Source organism: Pagrus pagrus, assembly GCF_965226575.1.
Source record: "Pagrus pagrus genome assembly, chromosome: 23".
Taxonomy (NCBI): Eukaryota; Metazoa; Chordata; class Actinopteri; order Spariformes; family Sparidae; genus Pagrus; species Pagrus pagrus.
In genome coordinates, this window is record NC_140205.1 from 5,345,290 (window position 1) to 5,368,829 (window position 23,540).

The 23,540-nt window shown below is 41.4% G+C and overlaps 1 protein-coding gene across 1 annotated transcript in view; it reads right to left on the minus strand.

The window, feature by feature from the left end:
- The window catches only part of pawr (PRKC, apoptosis, WT1, regulator), a gene marked incomplete at its 5' end in the record, with an annotated part of 63,487 nt that overhangs the window by 21,164 nt on the left and 18,783 nt on the right, over window positions 1-23,540 (minus strand). The gene's annotated exons all lie outside the window — the stretch shown is intronic.

A 23,540-nucleotide genomic window follows, 5' to 3' on the forward strand; every position in this document is an offset into this window, starting at 1 on the left:
TTGAAGAATTACAGTGCAGCTAGACCGGGCTCTGCAGTAACAACAGTTTCTTTGACATACAAATGTATCGTAAACAACAATTTTTCATTTCAGTGAATTTTAGTCTCAGTTTTGATTATATTTTCTTGGATACAAAGAGGCACGACCATGAATATTGATGGTCCCTTCAAATGGGAACATCAAAGATGTTAAACCTTGACCTTATATTTTGAAAATGGTCCAGTGGATCGTCTGAGCCGGTAGCCATTACATGGGCTGCAATGTCTAAACCTAAAGGGCAACTTCAGCTACCAAAGTATGTCCTGTTAAAGTACTTTTTTCCCCCTCTGACCAGCAATTAAATAAACAGAAACAAGATAACGACTGTTTTATGATAAAAAGAAACGACTGTTTTATGATGAAAAGATGAATATTTCTGTAAATGGAATCTGGTGGAGTTGGCGGGAGCGACATGGCAGCTGTTTCTGGTTAAACAAAATACTTAAAAACACTTAGAAGAAACCATCTGAGACTGTCAGCAGCAAAAACAAGCACTTTAGTGGACATATTTGTTCACTAGTTGCCCTCAGGGATTTCTTTGCTGACAGGCATGTCGGCAACAAAAATTATAGAGGTGGTGGATTAATTATACGATACTATCATATATGTATTATTAACATGATAAACATTTCAGTTTTAAATAGGAAGATTATTGTCAACATCGGTATATATGGACCTGGATCTAAAACTTTCCATACTTATTAGTAATTTATACACCCAAAATACGTAAACATAGGGTCCAGGTTTAAAAATACTTTTATTAACCTCAGCTATACTTTCCCTGTTTGAAGTTCTGTTAAAAAATCCTTTTAGTTCCCCCTCAACATGGCTCAAGAAATCAGCTCTCTCCAACGGAAACGTTTCCGTGCTAATCTCTCCAGCTTCCTCTGATTTCAAGAAATCAAGTTTTTCGTTTACGTGAAGCAAAGAAATCAGTTCCCTGCAGAAAGCTGACAGTAACTCGGTCACTTCAGTCCACAGTAAAGCACTGACAGATGCGTGGTGACAGGCAAGGTCATTCCCACCATAACAGCGATGTTGACCTCTGGCTGAACACATCCAGGGTCCCTTCTTAATCCTCTTAAGACATGATCACATTCACTTCCAGGAATCCCTGAGGAGCCGCAGCTCAAACACTACTAAACACTAGATGGACTCTAGTCAGGCAACAGGAAGACGGCCTGTTCGAGGGCCTTTCACCTCCTGGGGACAGTCAGAGGGGATTTCTGACCAGTGGAATGTCCCTTGAAAACACAATAAAAGACAAGTACAAACACACAGAGAGCAAACATCCCTTTGACGGAGGAGTGGGGAGTCAGCGTTCATTATTTAGGCAGAGATTTTGCACATGGCCTGGGAAAACCTCCAACTCTACTCCTTGCAATCTCAGCTTCATCATGATATATGTGCACGTCCTCAGCTTCCTATTTGCATTACTTTACCGTGATCTGTGCGGTGGAGTTACTGGGTTCATCTGTCTGCAGCGGTGAAGATGCATTGTGTAAATACAGCTCGACATTAGGATGGATGGCTGGATCGTGACGAGAGACAGAGATCTGGGGCCAAACTCCCAGTGGGTCACAATGCAAACTAGTCTTTCCTGCTTCACGCTGCAGGGCGAACAAAAGGTGCCTGCTCGACAGGCTCTTTAGTGGTAAAAATAGCCTTACAAGGTTAACAAGGAATGCAGTCATTTGCGAGGCCTTTCCTGCCAAACGGTTTATCAGTGGTCCTTCGGGAAATCACCAGACCCTTTTCTTTTTGAGTCTTGCACTCTCCTCCTTCTTCTCCTGATGTAACTCAGCATGCATGTAAACAGGGGTGGACACAATAACAGAAACAAGTCCTGCAATAAATATGTCAAAGAGGTTTTGATTTCCAGAGTTCTTGCATCAAATCACACTGTTGTGTACTTGAAGTGTATCCATCTGTGTACGTACAGCCACAAATCTACACACAAAATATTTTCTTGCGATAATTTACGGTTGCCAACATTTCAAGATTAAGACCAATATGTGGGAAATAAAGGAGCAGAGGGTTTGAGGTAAGAAAAATGAAATTAAACAGCAGTTCGTCTGTGTCAACACACAGTGACTAACAGCTCTGCTATGCCTGAAGTTGCCTGAAATGTGGAATTGGGAATCTCAACGTTTATTTTGGATGGAGACGCAGACCGTTTTTGCCCTCCAGTATTCCAAATTGCTCCGCATTTCTTCTTTTCCAAATATAGGGAAAAGGGGGATCTGCGTGCAACCATATAAGGGATGTTTTTGCTCCTGACATCATCAAAACGAGTCTCTGTATTTTTCTGGCCAATTGGACGATGGAAACAAGCAGAGAAGGTGAGGAAGGATTAACGAGTGATGCTTTGACTGATGTTGTGACTTGGATATTTGGAGCCATGTGTTCACAAAAGAGATACAAAGCACCGATCTTCAGTATCACTGCTCATGGTGGAAGATTTGGCGCTTTAAAGGGAATTTTCTCTTAAAGTTTGTAAATGAAAGTACAGTTTGTACTAACTGTTTGACTGGACACATTGTTTTATTAAAACAGTGATCTTATCTAGTGTTTATTTAATATTTAGCACCAGTGTGACTGAGATAAAGTGGCTCATGTGGATTACACTTTAAGAGAAGTACTGCATAGACTTTTTCCTTCTTCGCAGTCTTAATTCCAGTTAGTTGGCTGCATTCTCCCCAGATACAACTGATTACTGTATGCATGATAGAATCGCTTTTTCTACGACACCAGGGCTTTCGAATTTATTCAAAATATACAAAGCCCTTTAATGTTACTGACTTAATTGCTTATTTACGCTCGGCGTTAGATAAGCATACGGATACAGTTGGAGCCTTCTGTCCATATTCTGCATTCATTTCGTTCAAGCTCACAGTTACGGACCAACGGATAACAGCCAATAGTTCAAGCGAAACATGACCACAGGACAAGAGGAAGAAGTTTTAAAAATAGCTGAACTTTTTGAGGAGAGGTTATGCAAAGTTTTATACATATGTATGATGTCACTTTGCCTGAGCACAGAGACAAATACTTACTACCGAACGGGAATAAAATGTGAGTAAGACAATAGCGAAGGAAAAATGGAGGTCTGTGCGAGACTGATTCTCTGAGCAGCGCCCTCTAGTGGCTGTATTGCACAAACATCCATGCCGACATGAAGGACACACGGAGGTATGTGGGCAGTGACGGTTATATCGTTTGAAACGGACAGATCTATTTTCGTGCTGGAGGGAGCATAAATGATCCTATTATTCCTGGAAATAAAGTCAATATACGTTCATCTTGGATCAACTGCTCCCTGATTAGCTATAATTTAGGTGAAAAGCTCTAAAATGCTGCCAGAAGTCGACACACATAACTTGACCAACGTGCCAAATCTAAGAGATAAAAGGCTGTGAGCTGAGAAGGAGCAGTCAGATTTCCAGAATCCTCCCTGCTTCCTGTTTACAACAGGACCAAGTGTCAGGGCCTCACAAGAGTGTTTACTTAAGTGAAACCAGTAAAACACGTATCCTGGCCGGCTCCAGCCTCAGTAGTACCAATGTCTGTCCCTGTGCACATGAAGAATTAAAGGAGCTACATCTGGATCAGAGCTTCACGGTCTATTGAAATGCTTGTTGTGGTTGGAAACTCTCTCTCTGAGGAGGAAAAATGATCATCTATTCTAAACCTCTGCCCCTGGCTGAAAATATCTGAATCCATTTGATTCTTTGTCTGCACAACAACAGGCAGTGTGCTTTAGCTCCCTGCTCCGGCATTTGCCTTTTCAGCGACTGTCAAAGTGATGCTGTCTCATGGTTAATTTGAGCGAGCCGGGTACATCGTGTGCCTGCAGACCTGCAGTTTTGGACAGTGAATATAAAAATGTAAGAAATTACGAGCTGCCAAAGGTTGAGCCCAAATGTTCAGCAGCGAGTACACTCGGGGTTGGATAATACTGAGGAATCTTGCAGATGGAGGACATGCATCATTTGTGTCAAAAGGAGCAATTGACAAAGACATATTAAGTTCTAAAAGAAGTATTGAGAGACGTGATGTTTCATGATTCATAGCAATGAAGGAGCTCATTCTGCAAGCGGAGGTCGACCTTGAAGAAGACATCGGGGTCTTACACAATCTTCATTTACCTTAAACACATTTTATTTATATAAACTCAAGGATGACTTTAGATTTTCTGAGTTTGTCCTAATTTTATCTGTACATTATATCCAGTCTTTCATTTACACACAAATAAAGCACAAATAAATATAAACTGTTCAGCAGCACTGCCATTATAGAGGCAGTTATCACTACCGTGGCATCCATGGCAACCAACGCATATATAGTAAGATTACAATTATGCCTCAAATCACTATACTGTCTGATCCATTAGCACTTACAGGAAACATAATGAAACGTCACCTATGACTCCAGTGCGTTGATTTAGCATTTGAGTAATAATGGAAATACATGATCCCACACTGTGTTGGAAGTGTATCATCTTTGATTAACATTTAAAGGGACAGTGCACCCCAAAATCACAAATACATACATTTACTCATACTTCTAGTGATATTTATCCATCTACATTGTCTTGGTGTGAGTATATCTTAATGCCAGTTTATCCTACTTTGTGCTAGCTTACTTTTATATTTGTTTGGATTCATTATACATGTATGCTGACCAGTTAAAGATAGTAGACTTCTGGCCTGGACTTCAGACAGACTGGTTGGTAAACGGTTGTTTAAACATCACTCAGTATAGCAGTTTTTATTATTTGTAATTCAGACTATTTATTTAAATGAAACTGCGATAAGTTTACATTTAAGGGTGGGATGAGATGTTGGTAATCCAGTGACTTTGGTTTGTTGTCAAGCCCCAACTGAGACACTCCCGCCTCTTCTCAGAAAACCTCGTTAAGATCAAATACGAACATCCATGCTGCCTTGTCACCCTGCCAGTGCCCTGTCCACTTACTCGACAGATTTATCTCTAAACAAGCAAAGGGCACCTCCACCGGAGGCACACTCTTATACAACACGCTTAATGACCTGCGTGTATTAATCACCTGCCACTCGTCGCAGCACACTGACTTCATTAAGATGATCTATTAGAGAAGAGGGACGCTGCAACACTGATGCTCGGCGTCTTTTAATCAGGACTACCAGTCAGCTCAGACAAACAGTACAGACAGGAGCAGCGCTGCGCTCAGGTATGGCAGAGATCAAAGTGAGGACATCCACCCTGGAGCTGCTGGCTGATTAATGTGACACTACAGACTGCCAAGGTCAGTGTTAGGTCCAGGAGAGGCACGCCAACTCTGAGCAGGAGTGAGACATCATTTGACAGCCTCAAAAAGGTGTGACTGAACCGTCCCCGATCTGTGCCAAAAATATCACATTTAATCCTGTTAAGAACACTTATATTTCCTGTCCCCTGCTCCTTCATCCCTCCCAAAAAAAAACCTGCAATCAGAAAATCATCAAAAGTTTTTAGTGAGTCTGAAGTGGAAGGTACTTTGGAAGGTACCATTTTATGTAGCATGCAGAAGAAGAAGATAGTTCTCTGTTTTTCTTCAACAAACTTACAATTTTGCCCGACTTGAGGTCAAAATTGGAGCGTAATTATGCTACACGGACAAACACAGAACCGAGGAAGAGGAGAGAAACATTAAAGGCATTTAAGCAGATTAAAAACACCATTTCCCAGCAAGAAATATTCTCATTCCATTCTAAATTTATCACCATTGTTGATCTCTGTCTGGCTTCATTCACTCTTTCCAAAATCAGATGCCTTTCTGTTTGATTTAAGTCCCAAAAAATTGCACAACTGTGTTTTTTTTGTCAGAGGGTTGTTTTGGGACAGAGTCGAGTCAAACAGGGACCAAGACATTCTCAAGAAACCAAGCTTTTATTGGCCACAGAGCCCCGGGTTGCTTTCTTCAAAATCGTGTGTTTATCAAGTGAAAGCCTTGCACTTCTTGGCTTTGAACTTGGGAGTCTGCTTGACCCTCACTTTCACTCCAAGTGAGAATATTATATTTTAATCAGCACACAGCCAGACCTCAAATTGAGCAGGCTTTACACAGGGGGGGTGCAGTAAAAAGCGGGGGGGGGGAAAAAGAGATTTTGCAAACAAACAACAGGGGTCTGGCTGTGATTGTTGACCCAGAGATAGCAGCATCAGCATTCCTCTGGATATGGCAGATGGAGCTGAGGCCTGAGGGCAGGCCACTCGGACTCAGCAGGGCTGGGCAGAGATCTCTGACTGTCTGAAAAAGCTTCAATACATCTGTGGGAAACAGCCCTCGGCGCACTTCAAGTTTGCCAAACTTGTTCTCTGGTTTATAACCTCCACAGTAGGTTGGAAGAGAGCAGCAGTTTTTGACCGGGCTTGTAAAGAGTATGTCTGTGGGTGTGTTTGTGTGTGCAGAGTTGAGAAGAGAGGAGTGTATTTACAGCTTTGGGGGGGTTCACTGTTTAAATGGGACTTACACACTCCAACACCGCAGACTTCCACAGAAAACCACACGGCCCCTGATCAGAGACCTCAGCAATAAGTCTGAAACTAGAGCTGACTGATACATTAGCCTGCCCGATATCAGGCTGTCACAGAGATATCAGTGTCTCTGCAAGAAGTCTGAAAAGCAGAAAACTGCAGTAATAAATGTTTCTTATCATTCGCAAGTGCTGATATTGTTATTGGCCTAAGAAATCCACTATAAATCAGGCTCTCAGACTAGTTACAGTATATACTTGATGCACGGAGTTATAGGACTTGACAACTAACATGTTAAAACACCAAATCAGCAGCAGAAGACCAGTAACTCTTGTGTTCAGCGAGGAAAAATAACTGTAACATCTGTTTCTAGATAAACAAAAAGGATTCATCTCTCTCTGGATTCTTTCCATAACACTGTGACACACTGAGAAATACAATCAGAGCCCGTCAATGGCAAAGACAAGCACTTTCAATGAACATAACTTTGACAGGCGCATTTTCCCTCAAGGATTAAATTCTACTGGACCAATTTCAAAACTTATTGTACTTCAGACCCCAAAAATGTGCAAATATATGGCTCAGGTGAAAAAAAAAAGAGACCGTAGTGAGCAGAAGGTTTGCAGTGGAGATATCTTTGTTAGATCCAGGTTACTGAAAAGGTTAAGATAACTTGCTCAATGTTGCATTGCATCAACAATCTTTATCGGTATGTAGTCAGTGAAAAGTGAGTAATTTATATGAAAAATAGAAAAATATATATATTTTCTTTTAATAATACTTAAATAAATATCAGCCAGCTTGCTGTACGGCTAAGAGAGCTCTTGGATATGGATTACGACACAGTAAAGTGTATAAAAGGCTTGTGGACGACCTTAAATGACCCTCTTCTCTGCTTTTAACAGACTTACTGCAGCCCCACGCTGTGCCTCTGACCCTCAGCAGACCTTAATAGTCTTGCGACTGTGACCCCTCCGCACGCACAAACTGACAGGCTTTCACAGTAGTTTATCAAGCTTTTATGAACACCACTATGACTGTACTCAGCAATGAATCACCATATCCGATATGAAAACAGCAGTATTTTTCCTGTCAACCTCAAGGTGCAAAACAATCATTATCAATTCAAACCAGAAGCCAGCTGTGAATGAGTCCCAACATGCTGAGTGAAGACATTAAAATCAAGAAGCCGGTGAAATTAAGAGTTGCAGGTAAGCAACGGTTAATGAGTCGAACAGAAAAGTGAAGGGTTACATGACAGGCAGTGTGAACATGTAAAACATCACTAATCGATGACATTAACCGAATTTGTTTAATGCCATGAAATCATTTAAGATGGTGGAAAATTGTCTAATTACATGGTTTTGCCTTGGATCCCTGATAAATATTTAGCTGGTGGTTGAAATTATGCAAACAGACTGGTTTTACATAACTGCAGAGAAAATGCCAACTCTGCTGTGCTTTTCAGATGACTTAGGATGCCATTTCTGCCTCTCAACTACCATCGCTGCCATTTCAGCCAGAATTAGGGACTACAGAAGAAGGTACCTTAATCTACATTTACGCATCCATGACAAACGAGGTAAAAACGTACAAACTAAAGATCTCAATAAGGTAATTTTACCACTATGTGAGTGCATGTGAATCAAATCCATTTCCTTCTGGTTCATAAAACCACACTGATGCTTGTTTTTGTGTTTTTATTCCATTTCCTCCTCCAGGTTTGAACATCATCATCCCAGGAAATAGAGATCAGACTGAACTCTTCCCTCTTCTGTTGTTGTGCTGCAGGACTTTATCTCTTTGTGTATTTGCTTCTCATAGACACTGCAGACTTGCTTCTCAATAGAGGTTACAGCCTCAGCTTGCAGTTACAGCCCCATTAGCAGGTCAGCTGTTTGTTTTCTCTAGTGCCAGGAAAATGGATGTACACAATGCGACACTGATGACATGACGGCTAAAGGTGGCTAATTTTTTACAAATAGTTATACTTAATTTTTCTTATGTCCGCATACGTCTAATATGTTGGGCTGAATGTTGTATATTTATGCATTAAATGTTTACGATTACATGTAAAGGTGCAGCCATATACAGAAACAAAGCAAGTTGTTTTTTATGCTTTCCTCACTGAGAATCTTCAAGTTCATCATCATGTTTCAAAAGTCTTTCAAAATTTGTCACCAAAGTTGTAGAGGAGAGAAACTGAGCTAAAAGTGATCTTGACATTGATAAATTAAAGGGACACTTTAGAGGAAACTCAACAGCTTAGAAGGATAATATAAATATGATGGCTGGTTAACATATAGCAGCATTTATATGAGCGGTTTGATGAGTGCGGTCGTTGTCTGCAGAGTAACACAAATGTTCCCCCATCCTGACATGCCCATACTGACACTCATCTTCTTAACTGCTTTGGGCCGCCCTGAGAGAGGTAAGATAGCATTAACATCTGTGTGTACCGACCACAGACCAGGACAGGATGGCTGTAACTCAAGACAGATAGAGACGGCGGGGGCAGGCTGGTGGTGACGGCTGCCAGAGCGTTTATCCCGGCAGCCTCTCCTGAGTCCTGTGTCCTGGTAATGAATCCTGTTCCTGCAAAGCAGCAGTAATAACGGGGTGCCTGCTGTGTACCGTACAGAGGCCGCAGGGGGAAGTGGTCCTGTGTTTTGTCTAACTCCTAATCTTGTTTTTGCCCTGGTGCTGGCATGCGCACTTCTTCTTCCTTCCTGTCCTGATGTTTTTTGCACAGCGCGGCGCAAAGAATAAACTCTCCAGACCTACCAAGCCACTGCACAGCGGCGGTGCGCCAACACTTTTACTTTAAACGTTTCTAGCAGCACACGTGGCAGAACAAAACCGATGGCAAACCCTGTTGTTTTCTATTTTACGTCTATGATCCAAATGCGGAAGGATTGGGAAAAACCACACATGCAGCTAAAAATCATACAAAGAGGCGAAGAGGATGAAAAGCAGAGGAAGCATCCAACATCCTGCTGCTTTCACAAGTTTATCCTCTTTTCTCCAGTGTCTAGTTATTTAGGTTTTCATCTAAACAGATATAACAATTGACGACAAAAAAAATACCGTGATGAATGCACTTGTTTACTTTGACTGCTAAAAATCTTCAATTTCCTTGAATGTGATTGAGAAAGTTTATCCTTAGTAAGTAAAATACATGCATTCAACACACTCCTGGGCTGTCTCCTCTGGGATTTCAAACCTGACCAACATGGCGGCTCATTTGGAAACTTTCTCTTATTTTAAGAAAATAGTTCACCGACGTTTCAGGTGGGAAATAGTTTCCAGAGGCAGCGAGTCGCGCCAGATGGCCCTGATTTGTATAAAAGTAGTCTAGTCCTCAACGTTTTGCAACTGAGAAGCAGCCAACACAAAACCCCCCGTTGAGACATCCCTGTAACAACATAATGCTTCATTTATAATGCTATGTTGTGACACATTTTACCGATTTGGATGATATTTTGTTTAGTTTTTAGCTCAAATTAAAATTTAAACTGACATGATCCTTTAAATGTTTGGATATCTGCGAAGTCTAATCAAAGCTGATAAGGGTGAGCCTCAGTCATTTTTCAATTCTGTACAAGCTTGTTCTGCAGGTTTCATACATGTGACAGAGATGGATAGGAAGGAGTATTTAGAGTTAGCTTATCTCATCAGCATTTTATCAGCACACTACAATGTGACCTCTGACCCCACGCTGTGGCTGGCAGCCTCAAATTCTCCATAAACCTCCATCTTGGAACGTCTGGTACCTCCTCATGTGAACAGCCGATCCACACCGTGGCCCGCAGCGTGATGCCAAATGGGTTATTTAACATCTGGTCTCCCCGTCCACTCTTCTATTTTACCCACAAAGCCTCTTGAGTGCGTTAGCCTTGGTCTACTTTGCAACCTGGCAGGGACCGAACTCGCCCATGTGGCAGAAAAGAAACGAGCCCAGCGCTCGGACAGAGAGGTATTGTATCAGCGGACCCTTCTCACGATGGACACCCAACAAAGAGAAGAGATGTCTTGGGCCATTGTGGAGCTCTACCGCCTCTCTGCTGATTGGGTTTATCTAATGAGAATGAGACGGTCAGAGAGCCAAGTGCCATTCAGTGCTCACTGCCTTTCTGCTAGGCCATCGTGTTTTTTGGCTGCTGATGCTGGGTTTTCTTGGCTGAGGGCTCACGCTCATTCAGAGCTCCAACAACTCTGGGACTATTCAGGTTTCATAGACCTATCAAAAGAACCACAGACATGCTGGGCAGGAGTAGAGCCAGGTCCACAGCATCCAGGAAACTACCAAAGTGGCAGCAGTAACCACAGTGCAAATGGCTTTCACACATTATTGGAGTGCTGGATGATACTGCTGCCCAACATCCTTTAAATTTTAGAAACTGACCTAACTGAAGAATATTTGAAAGCAAAATAGCTTGTCTATCCTCTACAATACAATACGATCCACAATCATGCTCAGAGCTCAACAGGATGTTTTCAAATTGGCTACCAAGCCATCAGCTTTTGCTGGTGCAAGACTACAGTGGTTTTAGTGATCCCAATCATGCAACAGAATCAGCTTATACTTATATTTTTATATCATCAACTCAAATAAAACAAGTGTAAACATTATATGAATGACAAACAATTTGAAGTGTTGGGTGGCAAAGTAGAGAGTATGCTTGTCTTAGGTTTTGCCAAAGAGAAAATGCCCTTTAGTGGCAATTTAAACATGCTGTATACAGTATATAGCTTTTTTTTTTTTTTGCTTTTGTCATGTTTTCTTTTCAGACTCAAATAATCACAAGAACCTAAACAATTGTGGGATAAGAAGAACCAGAAGCAGAACTGTAAAAGCTACACAACCCTTGATTTACTGAAATACTGAGCCCAACAGCCCAACAACATGCCTGTGTGGAATAAAAGACAATCTTCTCCACAGCACAAAAGACTATAACTGAGACAGCCTGTACCTGCTGAGTGACTGATGGAGACAGCTGTTGAGAGAACAAGAAGTGGTGAGTCAGCCTCACCCTGTGTGTGTGCGTGCGTGTGTGTGTGTGTGTGTGTGTGTTGAAGGACTGCTGGGCAGCTGGAGAGCAGTAGCAGCCTGAGGGCACCTGATGGCAGTGCTTAACCATCCTGTTTCCCCGACCATCACCTGAACAATACACCTGGCAATAAAAGGTTTGCAACTCCTTGTAAACACAGGTGCTGCCATCATGGAGTCTCACAAGAGAAAGATCAAAAACTGTCCTGGTAAACAGGTGTGGCTGTACGGTCAGTATGTATGAGCAGGTACACCTATGACGACGATGCACACAAACTGCCTTTAGCTGTGTTGTCTTTGGAAAGTTTAGAGGAGTCCACTCTTCTTGATTTTTAAGCAACAATCAGACAATCAGTCAGATTTAGAGGCCAAATTACCCGTTTCGAGTGGAGAGCAGCACAAAATTTAACCCCCAATAAGACTGCCAGAAGGTCTGTTATATCACCTAAGTGTAATGCGACATTTGGTGGCATTGCTGTACCAAAATTAACCTCCATAACTGAATCTATCAGGCAGTTTAATGGACAATTGGGTCAGCTTGACCGGGGATTAGTGTCTGTAAGTTTTTATTTTTGTTCCTTTGTCCATTAAACTCCTAATTTGTAAGCTTGTTTGTGTTGTTTCTGAGTTATTTGTCAGACTTTGAGAAACGTCTGGCAGCAATTTAAAACAAATTTTGTGGCATAAACATTCCTTTAGGATGTACATACTTGAGCCAGAGGGGAATGCCGTCTCTTTCAAAACTGAGGCAAGACAAATTAAGCATTCAGTCAAATACCACACGGACACTGGTCGCTCGAGATGCCAGAGCGCTTAGCTATTGTTGTTTGCTCAGAGGCTAGATCGAGTCATTAGTGCAGGATAGCTTGGAAAGCAAAGATTTCCTCCTGAGATGTTTTTCCTTTTTGTCATTTTAAAAAGGGTCTGGCCTTTTGGAGAGGAATTTCGAAGACCAAATCACAGCCTAATTAATGGGGACAGTGTCTTGTACAGAACAAAACAAATACCACTGGCGAGCAGAATACCCCGCAGCTTCAGAACAAGTCGCAATAAATTATTTTAGGCGAAGCATCTCGCGAGGCAAGATCAAAAATCAAATTTAGCAATGGGATTAGGCTGCTTTATTGGAAATAAATTATCTTGTTTGTCTTGTTAGCTCTGACTCGTTTTGCGTTATCCGCAAAACATGTGTTTCCTTGTTTCTCAAGGAAAAAAAGCACATAGCAAATATTTTCAGACTTAGAATAATTTTAAAAAATGCAAGGGGCCTTCACAGATCTCACAGCAGTGAGACGCGCATTATAAAATAGAAACCATCTGGAACACAACAACTCCGGGGGTTCAGCCTTTTCGTGTTGTGGTGGTTTTAGCATGTTGCTACTGGCACAGGAGACTAAAGTCTAGAGACTATACTTGATTTTGGGGGCCCATGCCAATACATGGGGAAAAAACATTCAGATACTGATATATAAGTCGACATTTTTATCCTATTATATATGTAAAGCAGGCTTCAGTTGTTTAGGAGAAAGCTGCAACGCTGTTTTGCTGTGAAGCTCCAGAAATGTTTTGTAGAATACGAAATTTCGCCTGACTCAACTTTCATTTTTGGATGAACTGTTCCTTTAAATCCACGTGCATCGAATCCACGCTAAACCCCAAATATGATTGAAATTAAATCACATGAAATCACATGAAAAATGTTAATATCAGGTCCTTAGCTCCCATTTGTGCCTCATATTGCACAACAAGCAGGATGGCTTGAACCCATATGTGGAATTCACAGTTGAGCCCCCTTATAGCTCACAGGAGCAGCTCCTCCAAACAAACAGCAGACTGAGCACCATCTACCTACCGCACAGCACAGCAGGAGAGGGGCCTCTGGGACTACTGTAGCTATGATTGACACAGTTTGAAAGAAAAACAATGAGTGGAAAACACAGGGAATACTTCTATTTAAAGCCCGCTTCTGCCAGCCTACTCTGCCCTGCAATACCATTCAACCTTTTCATTTCTATTCATGATGACTCCCGCTGAGAGAGGGACCATTCCAGATGAGAGAGAGGGAAGCAGGATGACGGATGCGTAAAAAAATAAATAAAAAGGTTTACAATCGAAATAAAAAGGGGAGAGACACCCTCAGAGTTCTCTATGAATAGCCTGAGTGGTGAAATAAGATGTTATAGACGGATGTTTCTTTCAGCGGCCATGTTTGAGCCCACAAGACAGACAATAACGTCACATTACCAACACGTTCCCAAACCATTTGGTACTATTTAAGTCTACACTTGTGCACGCATGCCTTTCTTATGTAACGCAAAATGAAAACAGACTTTGTGTGTTGTAAAAGTGGTGTGTCAACAAGAGATGGAAGCAGGTGCCTTGTGGATGACGTCTGACCTGAGCCAATCGGGGAAACTGGCACAATTGTTTGACCTACTTTAACATTTGTGATGCGATGAGATGACTAGCGCATGATCTCTAAACACAAATAATGTTGCACAAAAAACAACAAATGATAATACCAATAAACCCTTTTAATAAAGCTGAAAAAAGGGAGTATATAGCTACAGCTAGGAGTTACAGCTGTAGCATTTAAGTGCTGATACACTAGCATAATAATAATACTGCGTATGCGTGATAATATTTCACTTTTTCATAATAAGTACTTTAAAGAGGTGTGAATCTTCACCGGCCTCCCAACTGACACATCGCAGCGTGTGTCTCGCCCAGTTTGTGCTTCCCAATGAATAAAGTGTGGCCAGATGTCCGCTTTCAAAACACTGGCCGCGTTTTTTATGACTTCCTGCAGATATCTGCCTCCCTCCACTATTTGTCCTAACTGAAGTAATGTTAGCCTTATGTTTGCACATGATTTAATGCAGGAGAGCAACGCTGCAGCATAACGTTGCAGCTTGACTGTTCAGCCGAGGCCGGAAACTATTTTCAAATCGAGAAATTTGCACACCTCTAGGACTTAAACTTCATTAAAAGTTAAAATGCTGCACTTCTGCTTTCCCTGTCTTTTTAATTTCCATGAGTTCTTATAAAAAAAAAAAACCTTTTAGAAACCCAGCTAAGAAATTAGACCTTGTTTAACTAGGCTTTAATCCCTTCGCTGATTAAGGATTAAATTTCTCGTTTACATGAAGAAGACAACTGCAGAAAGCTGACAATAAGAAGGTTATTTAAGTTCATTACTAAGTGGAGCAGTAGGATAAGATTTGACAGCTCAGTAACCAGAACTCAGAGCCACAGGACTTTGGCAGCATTTAAATTGAAAACAAGCATTTGCAGTGAAAAGACATAAAAAGAAATGAGCACCAAGGAGAATGGCAAAAGTTTGTTTTTTATTAGTATTTATGAATATGAGGATTAACAAGAGCCACAGTAGCAATGGAGTGTGCGAGTTCAAGACTCTCGTTTTGGAGGAAAAGGTAATCAGTCTGGCCTTGCACTAAGCGGCGAGCCAGGTTCCAATATAAGAGGAATTTCAATGAACTGCGAGTTGATCCCCAGAGCCACGGCAGTGGGACACTCATCAAGTTTCTGCGGGTTTGCTTTGGCAGGTTACGCCACATTCTCTCCAGAGCCGGCTCTTCTCGCCAGCAGAGATGAGTAGCAGACACTTAGGAAAATAACCTTCTTTCCCCCCCTGTGCAGCTGCCGAACATGAAAATTACATCTGGGGGAATGATTACACTTGTGTGGCCACTGACCACTCTGGCCCAACCAGACATGCTATCCCATTTCAGTATGTAGAATACAATATAAAGCACTGCTTCCAGGCCAAACCTAGAAGATACTGTGGTGGTGACTTTGCACGAAGATGAGCGCTGTGAGATTAATACGACAAGACAGGCCTCCGGTCGCTGAACAGAACCAGTGTTCAATAAGTGAAGAGATATTATCTCAGGCTTCACAATAAACAGACTTAGACACCAGTCTCATTTCACTGGCAGGTACAGCCTTATCTTACTTTGACAGGCACATGATGTATCAAAACACGAGACAACAAAGATATTGCAAAGATGAAGGTGAGTGTCTTTTCATGTGCACTGGTGGGCTTTCTCTGCATGCTATACCCTCGGGACAAACAAAGCATGTTTTGCAAAGATTGGCATTCAACCAAGTCCAGATATAAGCACTAAATAAACATGTGCGCTCCTCTTCTCCTCGTGTTGTTTTCATGCTCTGCTGTTAGTTAGGGGTGATAAAATGGAAGATAAAGTGGCTCTGTGTGAAACATTTGACTCGACTCCAAACGAACAAAGTATGTACACTACAGTAATCTATGTGGTATTCTTGTTTTTGCAGATTTGAGCGGTTTTTATATCATGCTTGTCTGCTATTATCTGCTTCATGCTCTCTTAATATCCCTTGTCTCTTCTCCCCCTCTGTGGGCCTCTCGTGTATATGACTGGTCTGTCTTCTTTGCATGTCTCTGTGGTACAGAGGTGGTTGTGTAGTCCACTGCTTGGTGGCTCCTAGAAGATGTCTGTCCTCTCTGATATTTGTTCCTTTGTTATTTAGCGAATGTCATTTTGTTTCTTAATACTGTAATTTGGCTATTGTTAATTCTGCCTGCTCTTTATACAGAACATCTGTTGCATGTCTGTCTCTTGAGGTTTCTTTCTGTGTGAAGTTTTTCCTTTATTTTGTTTTGATTTAGCCTTTATCTAAGCTCTTTTTTCCCCATTTCCATGTGGACTTTGGGAACAAAAAATGTCAACGGAACAAACACTGTGATTATTCAAAGTTGCCAAGTTTCCTTGAAAGAAAGAAAGAAGGTGTTGTATGTTGCACAGATTGTAAAGCTTTTAAAATTTCAGAGTAAATTTGTTATATGTAATTGACTTGACACGTTCAGTTTCAACTGATAAATGTATCATATTCATTAAGCTTCGAATCGAATCTTGTTGTGTTATTAGCAAAAATCGATGTACAGAAAATCCACCTGGTCACCTTCAGGGTTTCCGATATGTAATTTTTCCATGTCAATGTTTGAGTTTTTGCCTTCCCTACCTTTAATGGATATGTAAGTTCATTTGCTATTATTTGGATTAACCTCAAGATCAAACGATTTTAAGGAAATAAAGAAAAACTGCTCAGTATGAAAGAATTCCTGTATTTTACAATTTTGCATAAGCAGGATAAAAGGCAGCATGTGCACATTGTTTTACATTTAATGGTGACTTTGTAAAGCTAACGCCAGTTAAATATGTGCCAGTTAAAACTTCTTGGTATTTATTTTATCCAGGAGTAGCTTCTCCTGTTGAACAGCAACGCAGTGACTCCAGTATTCACACTGACATCTCGGGAGTAAATTTAATTTTGTCGACTCAAAACCTGCTTAAAATTCCTGTGTCTGGAACTGGGACGCAGAAAAAAGCCTCCTGCCCAAAATAAACACGAGGCACAGCATTACTGGAAGCTCTTCAACAATGAGTGGGGGGATTTGATAAAGGCAGAAGATGCTGGATGGGGAAGCCTACAGTATGTGTGTGTGAGGCTGCAGCCTGTGATTATGTTATGTAATTTCCACTGGAGGTAACAATGGTTTGCCTCTCGCTGCTGCTTGCCTGCGGCCCTCTCTCCCTCTCTCTCTCCACACGATTACATCCTTCCCGGCATTAATGGGGTCAAAATGGGCCCTTATCTTTTTGAGGCAGGGGTCTGTTTTTCCATGCAGGGTGACTTTGCACATGCCCTCCTTCCTCATGCCTTAAGGGCAAGAACACACTGAAGAAACTATAAGCTACCATCTGCTCTCCTCAAGGCAAACCCTCTGAAGCTATCAACACAGCAATTGTAACCGTAAAACAGTGGTTAAATGGATTTCCCTGTGGACTAAATGGAATTTGGACTGTAGAAACTGAAACAACCCTCAAGTCTTGGTTTTAGTTGACTACATATTCGAGCATGCTTAAAGCACATGAATCAACATGTGAAAACTTGTTACAGTAAATTTCGAATGACTTAACTTTCTAATGGAGATCAACGACCAAACTGGTTACAGGAGTTCCAGATAAAGCGATCTGATAACGCAAGTTCACATGAAGCAGAGCACGTAATCAAAGTAAACACCGAGATGACTTTCCCAGCATCACAGTGACGTCACTTACCGCACTGTGCTCTAAGTAGATGACCGTGCAGAAAAGTTGGTCTTTCACCAACCAAGTGCTTAAAGTAGTTAATATCCACTTATTGCAGGCTTCTTCTAGGGAAATATTGATTCATGCACAGAAGTAGCTTGTCTTGTGGGAGATACATGCACAGATGTTAAGACAATGGCTTAATATCTATTATTCAAACACCATGGCTCAAGAATGATCATTCTTGACAGCGTCATTTTGATTGAGACTATGAACAAAAGGGTTTCCAGGAGGTTTTTTCTTTGTTTGTTTATTTCAGGGATTTCAACACAGTATGCAATTATCAGGGAAAAGTAGGGCCTTGTCCCCTGGAAGTGTTGGTAGTGAGTTTTCTGCGTCTTTTCAGATTTAAATGTGTCAGAGATTGTTGAAGTTGCCATGATTAATGACTTAAATTCACTATAACTTACTTTGAGTTAATAAAAGAGTAAACATTCATGCAAAGGGAATGTCTGGTGTTACATATAAGCATTACATCATGTTTCTTTTTGTATTACATGTTTGCTGTCCTTGATTTACTGCAAGCCCAGCAGGGAGATCCCACTTGGACTTGGCCTGCCCGAAGTCCCTACCATTCTTTGTCTAATGAGGTTGTCTTTGGAGCCTTCTTTGTGTGTACTGAGGGTCTTACATTTTTGGTGTTGAACACACCAGGAAAAGTTTGGTCGGTTACATAAGGTTCTGTTTCACCAACATGCTATTGTGTGTCTTGTACTTAGCTCGCCTGCATTTTATGTGGTTGCACTCTGTATTATATAATTACACTCTGTGATTGGCTTCATGTATTTATAGAGGCTGTAAAATAACAGATTAAATGGGCCCTGTAAAGCTCTGCAGGGAAGAGGAAAGACAAACATTTGCACTAACATACGAGCGTTAGAGAACTCCTGTTAACCCTCACCGGTCCACTTCTGGGAGTAGACCCACTGCTGTTAAATAGCTGCCTGTAACCCTGACCCCTTGCAATAATATTCATGACACTGTTGCACTGCACGACTTCTTTAAGGCATGGAAGAAGGGCTCGGACATATATCAACATTATATTGTTATTGCGTGAGGAGACTATTTCTCTTCTTTTTTTATTTTTGGATATCGTTACATCATGATATGGCAAAGTGTTGTCCTTTTTTCTAAGGTTTTAAAAGCTGCATTACAGTAAAGTGATGTAGTTTTCTGAACTTACCATACTGTTCAACTTATAATACTCTAATATCCAATTAGTTATTTAAAGAAGATGCCACCATCCCAACAGAATGGATGTGTACTAAATCTGCACATCAACATACATTTCCAGACAGTGTCCCAGTTACTCTGGCTGAAAACCATCGTTTCATTGTGGCTACTTTCTAGAATAGGTAAAAAACTAAAAAGTGAAAGACACAGTGTCACACCCTATATGACACTGATTGGATATCTACCTCCCGATATTTTCAGATGGTATTTCCTTTCAATGTGATACCATGATTATGATCTTTTTCTTTTCGTCGTGCTCCAGCATCAATAACCACTTAACTCACATTAACCCTGAATTAAAATAAGTGCTCTGATTTTGAGCTTGAAATGAAAGTGGTGGTTAAATCCAGTGAAAGTGATAGCGAAGAACCCTCTGATCGCTTTAAAACAAATAGCAATTAACTTCATCTCAGTAATATCAGAAGGTATTCGATGCTTGAGTTACAGCAGGCCTTTGTTTTAGATTGTTTGCAAACACACAGACACATCCTGTCAAGACATGCTGCGCTATATCAGACCAACACCCTCAAGAACACGAAAGTTTGATGCTGATTCAGAAGATGTAGCTTGATGGTATATTTATTCTAACTATTCTGGATTAGTCATGATATTTTTTTATTCTGGATATGCATTGGTTAAGTCCTCAAGAATTACAGAACTTTTAATCACCTCGTTGCATCAATTAAGACCAAGTTAAAAGTGAATTCTTGGTTACCTGACATTGTTCCTGCTGTAACCTAATACATCTTGGCAACAATCTGCTGAAGGGAGAACAGGGAACTGGACCCGGCGCAGCATGTGACACACAGAGCTTTGATCAGCATGTGAGCGGCTCAAAGGCTGTCAGTTTGCTTTGACATTTGGAACAATCCACAGTCCTTTATTCTCTTGACTGGTGTTTTCTCCGACTCTGACATCTCTTTATCCAGTCGACACTCTGTTAGACTTTTTCCAGAGGCAAGGGTTGTCTGGTGGTTACGAGCAATAAAAGGGGCAAACCAAGAGAAAGAAAACGAAGAACCGGCACTTTGATGACAGCGATAAGTAGTTGTTTGACCAGTATGAGGCACTCAGTTGTTGGCTTGTATAGAATAGCTGTTGTGGACGCACTTTAATTATGAATCTTGGCTAGAGCGAGTGGGAGTTGCCATTCTGCACATGTTCAACTCTCAGAGTTTTAAGATGTAGTGTTAGGCAATTTCAGGTCAAGTATAAACAAACTCAAAGGGCCAATCTGAAAAATCCACTGATTCTGTCTTCTTAAACGTGATTATTTCTGGTTTCTTTACTCTTCTATGACAAAACACTGAATATCTTTGGGTTTAGGAACATTTTAGGAAACACTAATCGACATTATCCCCAATTTCTTACATTTTATAGACCAAACAACTACTTGATTCATTGAGAAAGTAATCAACAGATTAATCTACAATGGAAATAACTGTAAGTTGCAGCCCTAATGTTGAGGCCTGGTACTTAAGGAGTGGGGCGATTGTTTGATTCATCATCTGAACTACATTTTAGAGATCGAGACTGATTGATCAGTTTGGCCGATTAATCGCCGCCAGAGTCGTTTAACAAACTACTGTAATTGGCGAAACTTGGCTCTAGATGTACATTACAGTTTTGCACAGAAGCGCCACACAAAAAAGTCATGGTAATGTCACGGTGTACCTGAGATAATTTACATTTATATGACAGTAAACATAATAACCGAATAGCTCCAAACTCCCGTTTATCTATGCACCTTTAAAAATCTGCTATTTGTCGACCTCTACTACATTGATAACAAGATTAAATGCATCAAGATTCAGCTCTGCTGGCAACTTATTGATTGATCCCAGCGCACATTTGCACTATTCAGAGCAGCACATCAGTGACGGGAATAAAGAAAACCTTTTGAGTGTTTACAAGTTGGGGAAAGTAGAGACAGCGCAATCAGTCACAATCAGTCATCATGAGTGAAGGGGAAAAAAATCACAGTTTTTTTATGTGTCTTATCACACAATGCTGATGTTAACAAACCTTTAACAGCATCAATAACTGTGAATAAATTATGTGAATAGTGAATGTATTATGAATGCCATCAGTCAATCAATCGAGGAATGAATTTTGGCAGCATATGTCTTTGCAGATGGAAAACAAATTGTGCCTTTATTGTCAAATCTTACTGAACCAACTATGTGGAACAAACTTAAAAAACACAGCAACTTGCACAACATGCTCGAAATTTAGAAAAGGAGGCAAACACAGACACGTTTTTCATGACGGCAATTTTTCAAAAAGAATTAATAGAGTTCATCAGCGGTTGACTCACTTCTTCATGACAAAAATATGCAAAACAAAGCAAATATAATCAACTCACTGCAAAAAAGCAATGAGTCAATTTGATGACTGAGCCTTGAGCGAGAAATTCAGAAACTTCACAGTGCCTCAAAGCTCTGCTGTCTGCTTCCTGCTGTCAATCATTCATTTCCAAATGGAAAATAATCTGAAAAATACACTGAAGGGAAATAACATAAGCCTAATGAAAAATGCACCGCGCTGCGGGCCAAACCATCAAACCAAACGCAGTCATCCAAGATTTATTTTCATAAAAAGGCAACTGGTTACAACATTACATCAGAACACCGGAGCTGCAATATAGTTTTACTGCAGTAAAGTGGAGCACAGCATGTTCTAGGAAACAAGAAGTTTTATACTTCAGCTCGGGATAAATCTCTCTGCTATGCAAAGCACGCAGCTCCTGTGCAGCCAGTTTTTGGCTGTTTAACTGCAGAGTTTATTGTCTCGTAAAATATCTTTTTTAAGTAAACACAAAAGACTTACAAAACAGATTCAGTTTTGCATACTGCATGAGGAAAACTACTTGTCATCATGAATGCTGAATTGTGCTGGAAATTTAGGACAGGTGAGGAGGTGAGGGCTGAGAGAAGACGCTGTGAATACGAGCTATTGTTCTCTTTGGTACAGTTCGGCCTGGATTTACTGATTGTGTCACAACATTCCCGTCATAGCGAGAGAAGAAGACAGGATTAGGAAGTTGCGGGTGCTTCGGCTTTTCCTGCAAGACAATAAACATTTCCCAGCTCCTACAGCCGCTTTTTATCTGTATGTCAGTGTATAGAAAGAGAGAAATGGCTGAAGCCTTGCTAGTTTTGTGTTTTGGTTTCCAAATGCAGACAAAAGGCAGGGTGGCTGGCAAGGGCAGGGCAGCACAGTAGCATGATTAGTGCATTCCTCACCACTCCACCCCACCCCGTGCAACAGCACAGACACAGTCAGCGGACGAGCTGAGAGCAACAATAAAAATTTCCCTTCTCCATTCCCTTCTAGCTCTCTCTCTAAAAGGCTGATTCAACGCATCGCTGCATTCCCATATTTACATACAAATAAGAGAGACGATGTGGATAGTTATCGCTGCCTTGCCCCCCCTCCACGTGCCTGCGTGTCTCTGGTTTTCTGACAGTTTTTTGCCCCCCTTTCTTCAAAAAACTGTGGGGATGTCAGATTAGAAAAGCCATTGGGTTCGCCAAGGGCTGTTACAGCTATGGAGCCTCCCTTAAACTAGATATGAATGAGAAATCAGCCTGCAACCCTGCCCTGCAACATCCAGGTGTGTGGTGACAGCAGCACGGGGATAATAGTCTTTTAAATAAAGGTTTGTGCATGCCACATTGGCTTGTCAACTTCCTCCAGTGAGAAGCATAAATCAGGGCTCAAAACACTGCCCCTAAGGGAAAAAAAGCCCCCGTCTCGGTATTGTTTGTAGCTCAATTGTACCAGGTAGATTTACTGCACGCTCCTCCTGCTGCTCCTTTTTTCCCACAGAGAGGATCTCCCCAGAAATTTGCAATAAACTCTGTGGGGCTTTTCAAGAAGCAGCCTGAAGATCTGAGGTGAGAAAGCGTAGAGGGAGAGAGTCAGTGTGAACTCCTTCCCTTGAGCAAAAGCTCTGTTTGTTATTCATGAGAACGTTGGCTCTCCTCGTGAGATTCTGGGAAAATTATTCTGTGGGTCTGGACAAATGAACCGCTTTTCTCCGCCGCTGGGCAGAAATGGCTGCCGTCACTCCGCAGACTTCCACGACCCTGCGCCCTGCTGTGGCTTATCTTGCTCGGCAGAGTAAAGAGGGAGAAAAAAGAAAGAGAGGAGGAGGGAGACAAGGGGGAAAGCAAAGAGATTGAGTGGGGGAATTAGTTCAGTATTTCGATAATGGATATCCTTGGAAGAAGCCCAACCGCTCATCAGGGCATGGAGGGGAAAATATGCAGGGAGGAAGAGAAAGGGGATGAAGACAAAGAGTGCAAAAGAATGTGCATTCAGGCATGTCCTGGGGTCAAACCCAAGCTCGCTGATCCTAAACTTGATTGCAAAAACAGAACAAAATAAATAAATTCAGCTTTATCCATACCGAAACCTCAGCTGTGATGTTACAGAGTTTCTTCCTCATTATGCCTCGCCATCCTGCAAGCAGAACTTTCACACTCCAGTCTGAGAAGTGAAAGGCAATGCCTCCTTAGTGACACAAAGATATTTGGTTGCAACGCCGGCAACACAATACATAA